The following is a 17,874-nucleotide window of genomic DNA, read 5'->3' on the forward strand; positions in this document are numbered from 1 at the left end:
TAGTAGCAAAAAAAGAGCCGAATGGCAAGACACTCAAACTGTTTATTGAGTGACCTGTGCTCACCAAAACCATGAAACCTCATCGGCGGTGACATCACCTAATGCGCCCGGTTTGGTAGAACTGGCTCTGAGATAAAACGTGGATTGCAGACTGAGATAAAATGCAGTATTCCTCCAAAAAAGTTTCAAACAACGCAGAACTACTTGGGCCTGCATGCAAAAGTTCCATATAAATTTGGTGGAATCTCCCGTCGGAAAGAGGCAAGGACGCGGACAGGTGGCCATGAGCGCGAATATATACCCTATAAAAATATCTACGGCAATAGCGCTCCTTCAAAGACGCGTCAACCATATCGTTTTCTGCAAAAATGGCATCGACTCAAATATGAGCAAGATATTGGGCGGACAGCTAAGATCCTCCTTCATGGGTACTACGCTTTAGCGTTCGCTCCCTCCCATCGGCTCCCCGTGATTCCTTGTTAACATGCATGAACCTTGCAAATTAATAATCCCTTCATTATCGCCTGCAGCCCCCCACACATTCCTAAAGCGCACCATTTCTCACAAGAAATAAAGGAGCAACCAAAATCAGCAGCCATGTTATGTAGTCTAGTGACGACATACAACTCGGCGACAAAACAGCGCTCAGACATGTGACCTGCCACTACTACTTGCCAGAGCCAAGCCTGTGCTTTCTGTCTCATAGAGCTGACGCTGAGAGCTGCATATTTTAGGAAAACGGCGCCTTTAATGCTGCACCGTTAATAAGCACTAAGAGAGCTCTGGGCCATTACCTCCTGCTGTTACGACCTAAGAAAATGTCATCTGCTATTCACACAATAAATAAAAACACATGTAAGATGTGCGTTGTGGCATGGCTCCAAGCCATTCTGCTACGCTGGAACTCCTCGCTAAAGTATTAACAAAACGCAGCTCACAAACAAATAAACTGGCAGATTCTTGCTCGGTTTTTATTCTCATCGTTTTCCCTTGCAAAGCTTCACTGCGCTACAGGACACGCTGTGGTCAAGTGAACTCGAGCTAATATCGCCCGCCTGTACGTATTTATATTCTGAAAAATATAACTATTCTGGCGTTTCAGATTTAACTCTTTTCAAATATCACTTCTCTAATAGAAACTTCACGGTTTAAACGAGCAATCACTTCTTATTCTGAACCATCTTCAAATGTGTCACGAATGCAGTGCGTTCAGTTAAATGTTCAGTTAAGAAGTTATTTGTGACCAATATTATAACTGATGCATTGCTTGCTCTCCTTCAAATTTCTAATATTATTCTGCTGAATGCAGTAAATACATAAACTGGGGGTCACCAAATGTTTGCCTTTTTTTTTCTTCAAAGCAACCTCAAGTTTCAAGCTTCATGTCGTTTAAAAAAGTGCCTAGAAACGCATCGTCGTATGAAAATATATTCTTTTTATGAAATAGAGGAGGATTAGTATATGAATATCATCCATCTCACAGAGTATCAAGATGCTTTGCTGTGTCGTGCAAGGTGACAATTAGACTGCTATATTTAGGTACACTTACCTCGCAGCGCCCCCCAAACTGTCTCTGACGTCAGGTACGCGTCGCCACGAGCTTCTATCTTCAGCACGTCTGCATATAAGCACAACACGGGACAATGTATATACACATTTTGAATATTGAGTCTTCAGTATTCAATGGAAACTGCTAGAGGTCATAGATGACACCTCACAAAAAAAACTAAAGAGCAGCACTTATTCACGGGGAATGCAGATGCCAAGATGTCAAACGTCGCTTCTTGTGACGACGGTGGATGAAAGAGAGACTTGGGGACTAGGCTGTGAATATCAATGATACTCATTGTTGTTAATTTGGATTTCGTGCACATACAAAGCTTCTGCGGTACAGTCAAACCATTATTCGTGCTTCTACACAAATGAAATAAGGTTCAACATGATACATATGTCCTTAACGTCCGCAAAGCCAAGACAAACGTTTTAGTTCCTATAGTCCAAATATACGATCGGATCGCCGTTTAGTCTTATTTGGTCCCTATTTGAGCGAATCTAAGTTGCTGTTCACGACATCACGAAAGTTCTGATTGCAGAGTAGTAATTCAAAATACGTGCAACATAAAACGCTCTGGTACGAACAAAAAGGCCCTCTGTTTAATGGCTGAGGTATTTCTTATCCCGACGACACAACCGATCTGATGATAATATTACTCAGTTAAGACACGGTCCATTTATTGTCGATTTGCTGCCCGTCCCGCAGAGTCGCAAGATATTTAATGAGATGTAGCTGATCTAGACCAGGTTTCTCGCTTCATGTACGACGCAATGGCACTGTCTGTTTTGGGAGCCAGAGCTGTCTTCCAGAGCTAATTAAATATCGGTTCTTCTTGCCACCATTATATAGTCGCGTGATAGTAGACTCCGCAATAGTTCACTGACCGGTAGGTTATGTGCAAAGGTAGAGCTTGTTAATGCAAACCTTGATCAATTGTTAATGCCAAAATTGTCAGCTTGTTAGGAAGACTGACTAGTCACTGAAAAGTTGCAATTTTTGTCTGTTGATGTGTCCGCTAAAACGTGAGAACCCAATGTGGGCGCGGTTCATCTTGTATTATGCCACGGCCAAAAATGCCCTCATTTACACAGTCAAATTCCCATTTTGAGGCCCGCCTTCTCGCGGTGGTTCCGTGGTTAGGGCACTCAACGGCTGTGCCCAAGCATGCGGGTTGGCGCCTGGACGCAGAGGCTGTTTTACGATGAAACTGAAATGCGACACCCGTGTGCTGTGCGATGGCAGCACATGCTAGAACCCCATGTCGTTGAAATTTCTGGAGTCCACGACTGTGGCGTCTCTCAGCCCGAGTCGCTTTGGGACGTTAACCAAAACTAACAAACCCTTTTGAGGCCCGTATGCCTCCAATTGATTTTTTGTTCGTGCTGTTAAACTTTTGCCATTTCGATAAAAGTGAGGCTCCATCGCATATTTAAATTCTCTAAGGCTACTAAATGATCCATGTTAAAACTGCGAACATGCAAACGAAGACACATAGAAGAGAACAACACGGACAGGAGCGCACTCACAACTGATGCGTGGTTAATGAAATACCCCTCATTCACTGACCTCGCACCACTTGTAAGTGCGCCCCTGTCCGTGTTGTTCTCTTCTATGTGTGTTCGTTTCTATGTGCGCCGTTTTAACATGAATGATTACCAACTGGACCAGCTTCCTAAATTGTTGAACTACTAAATGATTTCGCTCGCATCAACTCTTGTTAAGACTTGATGACCAGGAAACCTTCAATTTAAGGTGCAAAAAAAAATACTATTCTGCATTAACTTGGAATGATCCATGCATGCAGGGTAGCAGAAGGCTCTTCATACCAGGATAGCTTGCTGATCGGGACCAAAGTCGATATAGCCTAGTTAGGTCAAATGTGAATAAGGTGCGTTTCGCTTTCGGATCGCACTACTCATTAACATACAGGGTGGTCGAAATTATTTCAAGCCCTTCACTACAGTGTCTCTCATAGACTAAGTAGCTATAGTTGTGATGTTATACACCTCAAGCGAAATTGCAGCATTTCCTTTAAGACAACGATCGCAGTGATGTTCTGGCCGTGTCGTCAGATAGAATCAAATGGATAAAAATATGTTGCATTTTATTGCTATTTTCACTCCACGTATCCGTTCGTTTCTCTCCAACGAACGCCAATCCATTCAGAAACAGCCATAAACTCAGTGCTATAGTGAATGAAGAATTGAATGCAGGTGCATATAAAATGTCCAACAAGGAATTGTTTTTAAACGTATCAAAATGCCCATTTTATTACTTAATGAATGGTACCGCATTTTTCTAAGGCGTGATTTGTTTAATCAAACAGTAAAGCCTGGTTCACACTCCATCCGTCAATAGCGTGCTCGCGTGATGTGGCGACCCTGTCAACCCGCTTCAACAAGAACTGCCCGGAAACACGTCTCCTTCATCCTGCTACACGGAACGAAAATTTCTGCGGGAACACTTAGAATACTCCTTGCCACACAGAAAAAATAACTTCGGCAACGTTCCTCCGCTGCCTGTGTAGCGTCGTCGTTCGCGTGCTCTCTTCCGTGGACGAGTGCTGCGCACGGAACAGGAGGGGCACCACGGCGGCCCCAGCAGAGATGGCATACAACAAAGTGAAGGGAAAGCTTTTTTATAGGACTGATTTCAAGCAAGAAATGCATCAAAAGAGAATCAATCACCGCTGAGTGCCCGCTTTGTTGGTCTCTTGTCGCCGGATGTTTCGCTCGGCAGGCGAATACGGTAAACACTGTTCACAAATACTGTTTGCGTTTACTTTTCGATGCCGTCTGCCATACCGAGGCAACATCCGTTGGCTTGTCATGTTTCTCAGCTGTTTGCGCAGGGCGACAAGCTCTTGTTAAACAAGTTCCTGGATTTTTGGTGAACATGTTCATTCAAGTCGATTTTGTGTTTCCGTTGTGTGACCGGCTTTAATTGTTTGCTTGGCAAAACGTTCTTCTGTAGGCATAAATAAAAAATTGCGCTGCACTAGCCCAAATCGCCTTAAGTCGGATCAAATATTGCTATAAAACCTCGACAAGCTGTACTCGTCGCAAGCGACAAACGATCGTAGGCTTATGGTGATCGTAGCTCAATGCAGCTGAGCCAAATTTAATGGTGATTCCTTCAAATTCAATCTGTGATCTTGCTGTGTAGTGTTTTTCAGATGGTATATCAATTCTTCGCTCATGTGCGCAGTACTTGCTAGGGCTATGCAAGCCTCAATCCCCACTTACAGCTTTCGTTGGCCTTGGGTGGCGGATACCCGCAGTCGGCGTCGCTATGCCGGCACACCACCACGTGCAGACGGCTCAGTACAGTGGGCGGTACGTCCCGGTCGCCGTCCTCGCCAGTGGGGGTGGTTGATGATAGCAGCGCCAGCTTTTGGTAGCGGGAGATGGCACGCGTCACCACGTCGCATTCGGTGTTTGACGTGATGCGGAAGTGGCGTGTGTCCAACACACGCGTCAGCGTCAGCGACACGTTGAGACGCCTCGGCGCTGGCCACAGAGGGGGAAGCTTGTCCAGGCCTACCTGCGCCGCGCCATAACGAGCGCGAGTGAACGCAAAACTTTATGGCTGGAATTAATGTGCTTAAACTAGGGTGACACGGCAGGGGAAAGAAAGAGTACCTGAAAGAGTTTAAATTAGGCACAGAATGTGAAGCTGGTGGCTGAGAGTACTCCTACAGATATCTTGCTGCTCGTAATGGTTTAGATGACTGCCTCAAAAGGTAAGACAAGATCAACATTTCTGATTCGAAACTTCATGCGAGGCGCGCCAAGTGTAACACCACCGGAATTGGAGACTCTTGCATTGCAGCTACAGCAGGAGCCACAAAAACACGTTTTCTTTCCGTTCGTATGACACACACTAATGACAGGGGGTGCAGACAGTCACTGCAGTAAAAAAGAATGTATATTTTTTAGTGCAAAATATAAAGGACGAAGGAAGCAGAGACGCAGGATAAACGCTGAAAAATATTCCTTCTATTTACCAAGGCCAACTAGCCCGACATTTTACGTTGAATATAAATGAAGTGCAGGCAGATGTACAGCTCCGAAGACCCATGGCAATGCATAGTTACACACACACGCACGCACGCACGCACACACACACACACACACACACACACACACACACACACACACACACACACACACACACACACACACACACACACACACACACACACACACACACACACACACACACACACACACACACACACACACACACACACACACACGCGCGCGCGCGCGCGCTTGTAGCGAGACATTCACACCGATGATGCGCTCATCGGTGCAAACGTCTTGCTTCAATCTATTGTGTGCGTGTTGTGTTTGTGTATAACTGTGCAGCGCCAGAGGTCTTCGGAGTTGTCTAACCAACTAGCCCGCTCGCAAGTACCACTGAGATGTAGGGCAATCGTTATGAAGGGGTCAAAGAGTGCGCGTCGCTGCACTGTAAACATAAGCAACCAATTATAAAAAGAAAACAATATTTTCGCATCCTATACCCATGCTCGTCTTCTTTCCGAGTCAGGCAGACCGCGCTTCCGAACACCATTAAAAACCCCGTTTTATAGAATATCCAACGTCGGAGTGGCTGTCGATGTAGGCCTTATAAGTGAAACGTCCGGAACACGTCTCTGACAGGTGGTACCCAGGAGGTGACATGACCTGGCACAGATAGGTTCTTAGGTTGTGTGACGTCACGTGACCGCGCGTGACATGGCCGAGTTGTTAAGATCTGCCAACTCAAGCATTTTTATAGATTGGAGAGTATGATAAGATACTAAAGTCACGGAACTCTTGGATCCCGACTCGAGCAGACTGCTTTTAGGCCGCGCAGATGCATTTGCATGGCTTTGTCAAAACGTTCGTCTGTAGGATGGCCGTTCACTTACAAGGTGAAAGCCTAACTAGGCTATTTTGTGCTCGCAAAATCTTGCTTCAGAATATCTAGCCGGATGTGCCGTCATCACATGGTGATTTCAGATGGTGTCATTGGTCATTAATAATACTCATTAATAGTAATAGATATATATGTATATGATAAGAAAATTATAAAAATAATGATTACCAGTGATAAAGATTATGCTAAAGATAATCGCGATAGATAGCGATAATTAGTAATAGTAAAGTCAGTAATACAATTAGTGGCAATTATTACGACAATTACTGGTATGCAGTCAGTGATAGGTTGTTAGTAAAAGCGTCGCGGCCGCACTAATGCTTCCGTTTTCTTCCAATGCGGTTCCTGCATTAACATAAATGTTTGCGGACAGGTAACGTCTTTGCGGTTAAAAAAGTCTGTGAGAAAATAAGTGCCGAACTTGATTTACGAGTGATCAGGCAAGTAGCAAACTGTAAGCACGCGAACGAGCATTCCCAATGGAAGCCGCAACCGGATGCATTAACGCTGTCATACATGTAATGCCCTTAAATACGAGACAATGCGTCCCCAAATTGTTATTCAGGGCGGGACTCTGAGGCAAAGATGGCGGTTTTCTTCAGTGGAGCACCTCTTGAGAACAGTGAGTAATGCTAAAGCATAGTAGCGAGTCCCCGGAAAAAGCACTTTCTAATGGAAAGCGGAACGGACTCTGAAGGTGCAAATGCGTGTCTCAACGTCAAAAGCAATCACTTATGGCTACTGGTTTGGTTCTATTTTCAGTGTAAGGGGTTTAGCATCCCAAAGCGAATCGGTCTATGAGAGAGACATCGAGGTGGAGGGCTCGACTAATTTAGACAGCATGGGCTTCGTTAATGCGCACCGACATCGCACAGCACACGGGTGCCCTGCTTTTCGTCATATATGGAAAAGCAGGCCCCAAGCTATGCGCTCATTCCAAGGAAACACAATGCAGCTGGAAGTGGCGCTAAGCAACCTGTGCACAATTCAGGACCTCCGCGGATCGGCCTATTCCTATGCAGGCAGGGAAACTCTGAGTTGGACAACCCATTCCGGCTCCACGATCTCTGGGCAAGCATGGCCAAAAGGAAGAAAGGCACTGCGCTGGGAAGGGAAAAGGTCACCGTCGAACTTCTGGCGAACCTCCCTAACACGGCGCACCAGTGCCTTCTTGACTATATCAATGCGATCTTGACGGGGGAACCCCCCCCCCCCTTCTGACTTATTGAAAGACGGCTCCCGTTAGCTTTATTGTCAAAGCTGGGAAACCAGTCGACACGAGCAACCCCCGATCCATCTCTCTCACGTCGTGTGTGGGCTAATTCATGGAGACGATGGTGCGGGATTGGCTGTCTGAATACCTTGAACAACACAACACTTTCGCGGAGACCACGTTCGGATTTCCCTCACACAGATCCACACAGGATGTCCTGCTCCAAATCGATCGCCAAAATACTGAACCCATCACATGCACAAGAAACGAAAAAATCGTCCTCGCCCTGGAGCTCAAAGGGGCGTTCGACAACGTAACACACGACGTCATACTCACCCACTTTAATCAAACGCACTGTGGTACGGACGCTTTCAACTACATCAAAATTTTTCTGACAGTCTTATATCCGAATACAAGATTAAGAACACGGACCATTCGTGCTCAGCACGAGGGGCAGTCCGCAAGGCGCAGTGCTGTCCCCTCTGCTATTCAACGTTGCAATGATGCGCTTACCTGCTCTATTGGGTACGGTCGAATTGGTGCAGCACTTGCTGTACGCCGACATCACCATCTTGGCCAAGCAAGGGCATATATAAGGGACATAGAGATCAGCCTGCTAACGGTGGCTAGCATAGTAGACCGCTATGCCCGCGGCTGTGGTCTCCAATGCTCACAGAAGAAATCTGAATTCATGCATCTGCGCCCCACGCACTCATGCTCGACTGAAATCAATACCTCCTTGCAAAGTGGTCTCATTCCAGAATCTAAGGAAATCAGAGTTCTTTGACTCCTTATACACATCCAGCGACGATGTGACACGATACTCGCCAAGCTCCGGCAGGTGGTGGACCAGGTGGGTCGCATGGCCCGCCGGGTTGTCAACAAACGCTGTAGGTTACGATGCAAGGATGCCTTGCAGTTGGCGAACGCATTCGTGACCAGTCGAATCTTGTATTCGACTCCCTACCTCCACCTGCGGAAACGGGAGGAGCTTACTCTCGAAATTATCCTCCGTAAAATCACGAAACGAGCACTTGACCTCCCGGTCGTCACCTCTATTCAACCGTCTGATGGCGCTATGAGTGGTGAATACTTTCAAGGAACGTCGGGAGGCCCACCTCACCAATCAGTACACGCGTCTGACAAGACAGAGTCGGGCCGCCGTCTTCTTGCCTTACTTCACATCCAACACACCCAACTCACAGAGGAGAGATGTCGCATTCTCGAAAAATGAAGACGCGCACTCCACGTGCGGCTTCTCCCCACCATGTCCAGTGAGGACCATAATGGTCGGCGCCTGGCGTGGGCGGAAGCTTTGGACTACCATTATGGAAGCAAACCAGGAGTTTTGTACGTAGACGTCTCTGGCCTGAACCCTAGGGGGTGGTACACAGCCGCTGTCACCCATAAGGGCAAAACAATAGACGGCCTTACGTTCAAGGCCCAGTCATGAACCCACGCAGAAGAGGTTGATATCCCCCTCGCAGCCTCTGACTCCTCCTCCAAATACATAACAACCGACTCGCGAGGGGCTTGTCGGAACGCCCAGCAAGGGTGGACTGCTTCTCTTGCTTACCGCGTCTACCACAATTGTAATCGAAATTCGGATCCCGCGTATCGATCTCTCGTTTGGGCCCCAGGTCACCAAGATCTCCAAGGGAATGAGCCAGCCGACGCCGCCGCCCGCGCGCTTTCTCTCCGGGCATTTCCTGCGGTACCCGACGGGAACCAGGATTGTGATTTCAGCAATATATGAATATTGCAGATGACCGCACCAAACTCTTACCACCCCGTGCAAAGGGCTGGGGAAGACTAACTAGCAGGGGCTCCTGTACCTGCTCACCAATACAATGTTGAGCCCGGCTACTCTTAAACATTTTGATCCACAATTAGACGAGCTGTGCTCGCACTGTGGGGAGGTGTGTGACACCTACCACATGGTGTGGGCCTGCCAGAAAACCCCATCCTTGCCCCCTATCCCTAACCTCACCCGGGAGACCTGGGAGGCAACCCTGCCCGGCTTCTGCACCCTCGAGGCCCAAAAGGCCTTAACGCAGCGCACCTGGGTTGCAGTAAACGCCAATGGGGTGCCTGTCTAAGCATCCCAACTAATCACTATACTTCTCTGTAAATACAACAATAAATGTTTTCACCATTACCACCACCGGCCGGGATTCAATCCCTCATCCTTGGGCACAACAGGTGTGCGCCATAGCAACAGTACCACTACGGCAGGGTCAGTTCTGGCTACTTCAAGCTCAGGCACATACCAGACATCCAGAAGTACACAAGACACCAGCGGCTGTCTTAGGTGCTTCCTTTTCCTGCTATTGTGATCTGGTGCAACGTTTAATGGTTAAACTATGTCGTACATGTTGTGAGCCCTCCACAGATCTTCTTTCATTTGTACATACCATGATCTTCCTCTTGTACATACCATCATCATCGTCCCGCGGCGCCGGCTCCGGCGCGCACTTGGGTTTTCTCCATCAGATTAAACGCTGACACGGCATACCTTGCCTTCACGACCTTGCCCCGACCTCTACTGACCTCGATCTACGAGCCATGATTCGAGCGATAATCCGCGAGGAGCTCCAAGCCCTCAGCCCTTTCTGCCGGCACGGGTGCGATCATTCGTCTCCTTCTAACGACGCCGGCCTCCGCCACATCATTAAAGAAGAGTTGGCCACTATCAACCACCCTTTCACACCTGATCCTCCTGCACCTCGCCCAGCACCGACTTACGCTCACGTCGCTGCATCCCCTCCTCCTTTTGTTCCCCCACCCCAAGCACCACCCTACAACCACATCAACGCCATGACGACGGCTCAACCGACGCCACCCTATTACGCACCTTGGCGCCCCTCTCGCCCAGTGTGCTATTATTGTGGAATTCGAGGACATATATCTCGCTTTTGTCGCCGACACATTCAGAACGAGCGACGTGGTTATGACGCCTTCGAAAGTGACATACCTGCATATTATCAGCGACGACCAATTCCCAGGAAACCTCGTCGATTCTCTCCACCGCCGGTATCCTCGTCTGAACCAAGTGGGCCTCATGTATCCCGGCGCCGGTCCCCTTCCCATACCACCGCTCTATTTCGTCACTTCGACCAGCAACAACTGTTCCTGTCCGTAAATCGGAAAACTAAGCGATGCAGTTTCCGGAGGAGAAACTGCACTTTGCGAACTTACAAAAAGTCCTCCTCATCGTCCGTATAATATGATATCCGTTTTAGCTGAAGGTTTACCAGTCGAAGCTTTGATTGACACAGGAGCTCCACTTTCTGTTATTCATGCTGATTTGTGCCACCGTTTGCGGAAAGTAACGACACCATATGATGAACCTGAACTTCGTGGAGCAAATGGCGTCCCTCTGCACCCTTCAGCAAAGTGTACAGTTCGAGTTGTAATTGACGGCGTCCGCCCCCATGTGCAGTTTGCTGTGCTTTCACCGTGTGCGCATTTGATGATTTTTGGATGGGATTTTTTGTCAACCACTTCAGCGTCAATTTCTTGTGGCGACCGTGTCATCCATATGACAGACAGTGATTTTTCATCTGACATTTCTGCACGGCATCATTTCCTCATTGCCGCAGCTGATACTGTATTGCCTCCACAGGGCGAAACACTTACTACCGTTGTTTCCGAACACATCAGTGACGGGGATGTACTCATCGCACCATCTCATCGTCATCTTGCACGTGGAATCGCATTCCCATCAAGTATTGTACGCTTCCGCAGCAGCTCAGCAATAGTAGCTGCCACGAACACTTCCCGTGAATCCCTCGTGCTGACTAAAGGAACTTCCCTGCCATGCATAGTGGATGCTCACCCTATATCCATGATGGTGCTCACTGCCCCGCTACCTCCGCAACGTGATTCATCGCAAGTCTCTCTTTCCATGCTGTCGAAGACAATCAATCCGAACCTCATGCCACACCAACGTCAAGAATTGCTGCAATTGCTTCAAGCCCACAAAGCCATTTTTGATGCCACTTTCCCACCACTAGGACGGACTAGTGTTGCACATTACCGCATCCTTACCGAAGGTAACTCAATTGTACGCCGACGACCTTATCGGGTTTCTCTCTCGGAACGAAAAGTAATCGAAGAAAATGTCAATGACATGCTCCGTCGCGATATTATTCGTCCGTCAACAAGCCCATGGTCCTCCCCAGTAGTATTAGTTTAAAAAAAAGGATGGATCGGTACGATTTTGTGTTGATTATCGCGCACTCAAGAAAATTACCCGCAAAGACGACTACCCGATGCCGCGTATTGATGACGCCCTTGACTCTCTCCAAGGTGCCGAATATTTCTCGACCTTGGACCTCCGCTCAGGTTAGCAAATACCTATGCATGAGGACGACAAAGAAAAAACTGCTTTCGCAGCTCCCGATGGACTTTACGAGTTTAATGTTATGCCCTTCGGCCTTTGTAACGCACCTGCAACATTTGAAAGAATGATCGATACTGTACTTCGTGGCCTCAAATGGAGAACCTGTTTATGTTACTTGGATGACATTGTTATCTTCTCGTCAATTTTACCGACCATCTCACGCGCCTGAATGAAGTCCTCACGTGTCTTGCTTCAGCGGGCCTTCAGCTCAACACCAAGAAGTGTCACTTTGCAGAGAAGGAAATTAAAATATTAGGACATCTGGTTAGCCATGACGGCATTCGCCCAGACCCTGAAAAAATAACCGTGGTCTTGAACTTTCCTCGTCCGCAACGGACTACAGATTTGCGCAGTTTCTTCGGCCTGGCGTCCTATTTCCGGCGATTTATAAGACATTTTGTAACTATTGCTGCGCCACTTCATGAACCACTTAAAGCGCGCAGCCCTTTCGTGTGGACTGAACAGTGCAACACTGCCTTTAACGACCTAAAGCACGCCCTCACATCAGATCCAGTTCTTGGCCACTTCAGCGATAGCGCTCCTACCCTCCTACACACTGATGCCAGTGGTCACGGTCTTGGCGCTGTACTTCTGCAGCGCGATGCAACTTCACGTGAGAAAGTCATTGCCTTCGCCAGTCGGACCATGACTGCAGCTGAGAAAAACTACACCATTACCGAGCAGGAATATCTCGCCGTCGTCTGGGCTGTTCAAAAGTTTCGCCCTTACCTATATGATCGGCGTTTCACAGTTGTGACCGATCACCATGCTCTTTGCTGGTTATCTTCACTGAAAAATTTGACAGGCAGACTTGGCCGTTGGATTCTACGCCTGCAAGAATACCATTTCGACGTCGTTTATAAATCGGGCCGCCAACACCAAGACGCCGACGCTCTTTCTCGCTGCCCGGTTTCGGAATCAGCCTGCTGTTTTTCTTCACAATGCATTTCCACCTCTGACCACAGCCGATCATCGCTTCCACCGACGCATATCACTGCAGTTTCGTTTGACGACTCTCATCGACTCCCATCATCGACCGCCTTATCGGCGCTTCGAGCCCACCCAACGCTAGGCTTCGCCGACAGCTTCGCAATTTCAAACTTGAAGATAGCATATTACACCGCTGCGTGTATTATCCTGATGGAACTCGCTGGCTCCCAGTCGTACCGCGTGTGCTTCGCCCACGTATACTAGCGGCTTTCCACGATGACGCTACTGCAGGTCCCCTTGGTTTTAACAAAACATACGACCGCGTGAAAAGACAATTCTTTTGGCCTGGCCTGTCTACCACTTTAGCTAAATACGTTGCTTCCTGCCACCTGTGCCAACGTCGCAAGCGGCCGACTTCTTCCCCCGCTCGTCTCCTACAGCCCCTTCCCTATCCCGCCACACCATTCGACGTAGTCGGCATCGACTTATATGGTCCCCAACCTCTCTTCAATGGGGGCAACCATTAGATTATAACAGCTGTCGACCACCTTACACGCTATGCTGAGACAGCCCCTGTACCGACTGGTTCCGCTGAAGAGGTAGCTAATATCTTTTGCGGTCAATTGTATTGCGTCATGGCGCTCCTCGGGTGCTTCTAAGTGACCGCGGGACAGCCTTCTTATCGACAGTCATATCCGAAGTTCTTCGTGCGTCATCCACCCTCCATAAGACAACCTCAAGCTACCATCCCCAGACTAACGGTCTGACTGAGCGATTTCACCGCACCCTATCGGATATGCTATCCATGTACATCACACCGGATCATCGAAATTGGGATACTGTTCTACCATTCGTCCCATTCGCCTATAATACTGCAGTACAGCGGACTACCGGTTACTCCCCATTTTTCCTCGTTTTCGGCCGCCCTCCCACTACAATCCTCGACACGTCCTTCTTCTCTACGCCAGACTACTCCTCATCCTTACAAGCCCAGTTCTTATCCCGTATGGCCAGATGCCATCATCTTGCCCGCCTCAAGAAGCGTGCCAGCAAGACCGCAAGAGTCGCTACGATTCGAAGTATGGCGTGGTCTCTTTTCGTCCTGGTGACGAAGTACTGCTCTATACACCATTGCGCACCCCTGGCCTTAGTGATAAATTTCAGCACCGCTATCTTGGTCCCTACAAGGTAATCAACCAAACTTCCTCAGTAAACTACCAAGTCACACCTGTTGATCCCTCAGCTGACCGACGCCACCGTGGAACGAAATTGTTCATGTATCTCGCTTGAAGCTGTTTGTGCGCCGTGGTACATCGGTTGGTTAGGAGCGGCCAGGCTGGCCGCTTCCGGCCCCCCGGGCAGATTGTGTGAACCCTCCACGGATCTTCTTTCATTTGTACATACCGTGATCTTCCTCTTGTACATACCATCATCATCGTCCAGCGGCGCCGGCTCCGGCGCGCGCTTGGGTTTTCTCCATCAGATTATACGCTGACACGGCATACCTTGCCTTGCCTTCACGACCTTACCGTCTGGACCCGGCCTTCTTTCACAATAGTTATTTGACTTCCCCGGTTCATCAAGAGCTATTCGATTACTTTTTCTACTCTTATACTTGAGAAGCAGTTCTGACAACTCTGCACGCACAATTAGGGATGAAGACCACGAGCAAAGCACGGACATACCACGGGTAATAGCCGAACAGGCGTTTCTGCTACCTTCCCCCTGAAGCAGTGGTTACCCCGAGCGACTTGGAACAGCGCAGTGAATCGTCTGATAACCACACACACACACACACACACACACACACACACACACACACACACACACACACACACACACACACACACACACACACACACACACACACACACACACACACACACACACACACACACACACACACACACACACACACACACACACACACACACACACACACACACACACACACACACACACACACACACACACACACACACACACACACACACACACACACACACACACACACACACACACACACACACACACACACACACACACACACACACACACACACACACACACACACACACACACACACACACACACACACACACACACACACACACACACACACACACACACACACACACACACACACACACACACATTATACATACATATATATATATACATTATACATACACACACACGTGTGTGTGTGTATGTGTGTGTGTGTGTGTGTGTGTGTGTGTGTGTGTGTGTGTGTGTGTGTGTGTGTGTGTGTGTGTGTGTGTGTGTGTGGTTCTCTATGATGGCGTTTTTAGATGCGTTTAATCATTATAGAAGCTCCTTACTTGGAGGCGATCAATCTCCTGCCGACCGAACCGGCTTTCCACGTCGGCGTAGTCGTCCTGCGTACAAAATGAGAAAGAGCAGGGTGCGTGGTTAAAGGCCGCTGGTACTGCGTCGATGGACCACTTATCCTTTTTTGGTGTTGCAGTTTTTAACGCGTTTCCTTGGCGCTTTAGCAAATAGAGACTGGTACAGTGTTTCCAAAAGCGTTAAATATTTTAGTTCATTGCTTTATAAGAAAGGAAAGGTGTAGTATCTATTAAAATTTTTGGTAGGTACCTGATTGTTGTTGTTGTTGCGACTGTAAGGAAAAGGAAAAGAAAATGCGCAGGCCTGCTGAGCCACCTCTGCTACCTTGTGGGGACAGAAGAAAAAATAGACAAGAAAGAAAAATTAAACTTGGCTTAGCTCTGCTATGCCTGGATATACTTAGCAAAATGCAGTGACTACCTCGGGATCCGAAGAAGTAATTCTCCAGTCTTCTGCGCCATTCCCCAGCAGTTAAACTTTCCTTGGCTTCCATGTCAAGCGCGTCTAAGTTCACCGGCGTTCTATAATTCGTTTACTGGAAAGGAAAGGCTCAGCATCTGGCACTCGCGGAAGGCGTTGGAGCGCATTCGTTCCCGTTTGGTCCTCATAGCTGAAGGCAGATTGGCGACGTCACTTTCTTGACGTCACCCTAATTAACTTAACTATGTTAGTCTTTCGTACTTTCAAATTGCGCGCCAATCGCAGTATCTGTCACTCGCAGAATCCCGCTATCATCCTCACGGTAGACAAGCGGAATTATGAAGAGCCTTTCACGACCCGGGGATTACTTTCAGCGCAGGCTTTTTCTAAACCGAGCGCTCTTTTCGTTGGCGCTTCGCCTGCAGCTGTCTTCAGCCCTTGCCCTAACCAGCGCTCCCCGGTAACGTTGTTCCTCAATTAGTTCTAGCTTTGTTTCGTTTTCCTTATGTCCTCCATCCATTCACCCGTGCTCGGCTTTCCTGTTTTACCATTTTATGAAGCAGTGTCCTTAACTTCACTTCATTTTGTTTCGCTTCGTGACTTATAATAGCAGATCTTTCAATTGCGTTTAATTTAAAGGCTTCTTTACAGAGCTCCCACTGCTGCCAAACCTTCATGTTTTTCGTGGGTCCGTCTTTGCTATTTCCTCTATTACTGCTCGACTGTACAATTCATCCTCAAGTAGTTTGTTGCTTACCTTCCACATTTCCTACGAACAACCATTCCCACGCTTAACAATGCCTACGCAGCATTGAACCAAACAATGGTCTGAAAAAGACACCGGTACTACTTCATACCTGTTGCATTGTGGTACGATATCGACGGAGGCATATATGCGATCTAACCGTGCATGGCTTGAGCCCTGGAATTGCGTGTACATTACTGGGCGTTCTCTCTCCAGACACTCTGCAACGTCTTCCAGGTTCCGGTAGATGTTATTACACTTAAGGATGAGTTTCAGGCTAAGCTACCGCTTCTCGACGACGAAATAAAAGAGAGATTAGAACTGGACATAACAGAATCGGGGGTGGAGCACGCAACTGATAAATTAAACCCCGGTAAATCCTCTGGACCGGACGGGTTCAGTGCGACTTTTTATGAAGTACTTAAACACGAAATTGCCCCTGTCCTAACAGCAACCTTTAACGAAGCCTTTAAAGAAAAGGCTCTTCCTCCGTCACATGGGTCGTCTCACACTGTGCTCATTCCGAAAACAAATGAAAAAGGTTAAGACTGGTTACTGCATACCAGCCAATAGCGCTCACAAATGTGGAGTACAAAATTTTTATGAAGGTTCTAGGGCGAAGGTTACAGACCGTGATTAGAGACATAGTTGGGCCTCATCAAACATGTGGGATTAAAGGGCACTCCATTTTCACCAATATCCATAAAGCGCGCATTTTACTAGAATACTGTGCTGACAGTAATGGTCGAGTGGTCTTTCTTCACATTGACTTAGCAGAAGCATTTGACTGTGTCGCTCACGAACTGTGGTTTGCCATTTTAGACCGTTTGAATGTTGGTTCTTCTGTCCGTGAGGGCGTGGCTTTGGCGTACCGAAGCTACAGGACGAGATTGATAACAAATATTTAGGGGCTTCCATCAGTGAGCAGCGCTCCGTGCGCCAGGGCTGTCCCCTCAGCCTTCTTTTATTTTGCATCTCTATAGAGACCCTTTGTTTGAAAATACTCAGAATAATAGCATTCAGAGATTCAATGTACAAGCCGCCGAAATAAAGCTGTTAGCGTATGCACACTGCATCGCTGTTTTTACCGATGATGAGGGGGCATATGCCAAGCTGTGAAGTGTTTGCACGAATTCAGTAATGTCACCGGTAGTGGAGTTAACTGGTCGAAATGCCTCGGACTTTGGCATGGAAGGTGGCCATCTACGCCTGAACGGTTCGCCAGTGTGCCGTGGACGACGAAGCCAGATAGGTACTTGGGAGTTCCGCTTATGGCTTACCGTGACAGTGAACAGTATTGGAGAGGGCGG

At 48.0% G+C, this 17,874-nt stretch overlaps 1 pseudogene; it reads right to left on the minus strand.

The window, feature by feature from the left end:
* Positions 1–17,874, minus strand: part of LOC146209272 (beta-hexosaminidase subunit beta-like) — a 51,466-nt pseudogene that overhangs the window by 25,942 nt on the left and 7,650 nt on the right.

This window comes from Amblyomma maculatum, chromosome 1 (assembly GCF_055883805.1).
Source record: "Amblyomma maculatum isolate TAMU_Amacu chromosome 1, ASM5588380v1, whole genome shotgun sequence".
NCBI lineage: Eukaryota > Metazoa > Arthropoda > Arachnida > Ixodida > Ixodidae > Amblyomma > Amblyomma maculatum.